The sequence below is a fragment of the Mastomys coucha genome, unplaced genomic scaffold (assembly GCF_008632895.1).
Source record: "Mastomys coucha isolate ucsf_1 unplaced genomic scaffold, UCSF_Mcou_1 pScaffold6, whole genome shotgun sequence".
Classification (NCBI taxonomy): Eukaryota; Metazoa; Chordata; class Mammalia; order Rodentia; family Muridae; genus Mastomys; species Mastomys coucha.
In genome coordinates this window covers 89937309-89940602 of record NW_022196912.1, presented here as the reverse complement: position 1 = coordinate 89940602, position 3294 = coordinate 89937309, and the positions used below count along the sequence as shown (strand labels likewise).

General features: G+C 34.0%; 1 protein-coding gene and 1 pseudogene across 1 annotated transcript in view; both read left to right on the top strand.

The window, feature by feature from the left end:
* Kcnh5 (potassium voltage-gated channel subfamily H member 5) overlaps window positions 1-3294 on the top strand; it is a 289555-nt gene that overhangs the window by 229832 nt on the left and 56429 nt on the right. The window lies entirely within an intron of this gene.
* The window catches only part of LOC116080391, a 9967-nt pseudogene that overhangs the window by 4192 nt on the left and 2481 nt on the right, over window positions 1-3294 (top strand).

Below are 3294 nucleotides of genomic sequence, written 5' to 3'. Positions count from 1 at the left end.
TTTGTATACCTTGGATATTAGCCCTCTATCAGATATAGGGCTGGTAAAGATCTTTTCCCAATTTGTTTAAAATCAACTTTCAACCAAAGTTATCAAAAAAAGGACACTTCATACTCATCAAAGGAAAAATCTACCAAGATGTACTCTCAACTCTGAACATCTGTGCTCCAAATGCAAGGGCACCCACATTCATAAAAGAAAGTTTACTAAAACTCAAAGCATACATTTCACCTCACAAAATAATAGTGGGAGACTTCAATACCCACTCTCATCAATGGATAGATCATGGAAATAGAAACTAAACAGAGACACAATGAAACTAACAGAAGTTATGAACCAAATGGATTTAACAGATATCTATACAACATTTTATCCTAAAACAAAAGAATATACCTTCTTCTCAGCACCTCATGGTATCTTTTCCAAAGTTGACCATATAATTGGTCACAAAACAAGCCTGAACAGATATAAGAAGATCGAATGGTCTTCAGTAACAACAAAAACAACAGAAAGCCCACATACACACGGACGCTGAACAACACTCTACTCGATGATAACTTGATCAAAGAAGAAATAAAGAAATGAAAGACATTTTAGAATTTAATGAAAATGAAGGCACAGCACACCAAAACTTAGGAACACAATGAAAGCAGTACTAAGAGGAAAACTCATAACCCTGAGTACCTCCAAAAAGAAACTGGAGAGAGCATACACTAGAAGTTTGCCAGCACACCTGAAAGCTCTAGAACAAAAAGAAGCAAATATACCCAAGAGGAGTAGACAGCAGGAAATAATCAAACTCAGGGCTGAAATCAACCAAGTAGAAACAAAGAGAACTATACAAAGAATCCACAAAACCAGGAGCTTGTTCTTTGAGAAAATCAACACAATAGATAAACACTTAGCCAGACTAACCAGAGGGCACAGAGACAGTATCCAAATAAAACATGAAAGGGAGACAGAACAACGGAAATTGAGGAAATTAAAAAAATCATCAGATCCTACTACAAAAGCTTATATTCAACAAAACTGGATAATCTGAATGAAATGGACAATTTTCTAGACATATACCAGGTACCAAATTTAAATCAGGATCAGATAAACCATCTAAATAATCCCATAACTCCTAAAGAAATAGAAGCAGTCATTAAAAGTCTCCCAACCAAAAAAAGTCTAGGACCAGGTAGGTTTAGTGCAGAATTCTTAGACCTTCAAAGAAGACCTAATGCTAATACTCTTCAAACTATTCCACAAAATAGAAAAAGAAGGAACACTACCCAATTTGTTCTATGTAGCCACAATTTTGCTCATACCTAAACCACACAAATACCCAACAAAGAAAGAGAACTTCCAACCAATTTCACTTATGAATATTGATGCAAAAATACTCAATAAAATTCTTGTAAACCCAGTCCAAGTACACATCAAAACAATCATCCATTATGATCAAGTAGGCTTCATCCCAGGGATACAGGGATGGTTCAATATACAGAAATTCATCAATGTAATCCACTATATAAAAAGCTCAAAAAAATGATCATTTCATTTCATTAGATGCTGAGAACACATTTGATAAAACTCAACACCCCTTCATGTTAAAAGTCTTGGAAAGATCAAGAATTCCAGGCGCATATATAAACATACTAAAAGCAATATACTGTAAACCAGTACTCAACATCAAACTAAATGGAGAGAAACTTGAAGCCATCCTACTAAGATCAGGGACTAGACAAGGGTGCTCACTTTCTCCCTATCTATTCAGTATAGTACTCAAAGTCCTAGCCAGAGCAATTAGACAACAAAAGGAAGTCAAAGGATACAAATTGGAAAGGAAGCAATATCTGCAAATATCACTATTTGCAGATGATATGATAGTACACATAAGAGACCCACAAAATTCTACTAGAGAACTCCTACAGCTGATAAACAACTTCAGCAAAGTGGCTAGAAATAAAATTAACTCAGTCAGTGGCCTTCCTCTAGGCAAAGGATAAACAGACTGAGAAACAAATTAGGGAATGACACCCTTCATAATAGTAACAAATATTATAAAATACCTTGATGTGACTCTAACCAAGCAAAGAAATATCTGCATGACAAGTCCTTGAAGAAAGAAATCAAAGATTTCAGAAGTTAGAAAGATCTTCCATTCTCATGGATTGTCAGGATTAATATAGTAAAAGTGGCCATCTTGCCAAACGCAATCTACAGATTCAATTCAATCAACATCAAAATTCGCACTGAATTCTTTATAGTTAGAAAGAGCAATTCTCAAATTCATTTGGAATAACAAAAAACTCAGAATAGTGAAAACTATTCTCAATAATAAAAGAACATCTGGGGGAATCACCATCCCTGACCTCGAGCTGTACTAAAGAACAATTATGATAAAAACTGCATGGTATTGGTACAGTGACAGGAAGGCAGATCAATGGAATAGAACTGAAAAACCCACACACCTATGGTCACTTGATCTTTGACAAAGGAGTTAAAACCATCTAGTGGATAAAAGATAGCATTTTCAACAAATGATGCTGGTTCAACTGGTGGTCAGCATGTAGAAGAATGCAAATCGACCCATTATTATCTCTTTGTACAAAGTTCAAATCCAAGTGAATCAAGGACCTCCACATAAAACCAAATACACTGAAACTAATAGAAGAGAAAGTGGGGAAGAGCCTCGAACACATGGGCACAGGGGAAAATTTTCTGAACAGAACACCAATGGCTTATGCTCTAAGATCAACAATCAACAAATTGGACTTTATAAAATTGCAAAGCTTCTGTAAGGCAAAGGGCAAAACAGCAACCAACAGATTGGGAAAAGATCTTTAACAACCCTACATCCGATAGAGGGCAAATATCCAATATATACAAAAAACTCAGGACGTTAGACTCCAGAGACCAAATAACACTATTTTTTTTCAGTTTATCTTTTTTATTTTTATTTTTATTTAATTTTATTGCATTATGATGAGAAAAGTTACATGATTTCAATTTATCTGAATTTGTTAACATTTAAAAACATATTTCGATTAAATATAATTGAATCACATTCTTGTTTCCCTTTTGTACCACTGCTCCTCCCAGAGACCACCCCTTCAATACCTACAATAACTTTTTTTGTCATATTCCTTAAAATTTACAAAATATTATAACAATAAAAATAAGTATTATAAAAGTTGTTTGATATAAAATATCAATCAATTTAACAGTCTTATGTAGGTGCTCATCTACAGCAATAGTGAAAATACAATTTTCTCAATATAAATTTTAAATAACTCCAAACATATT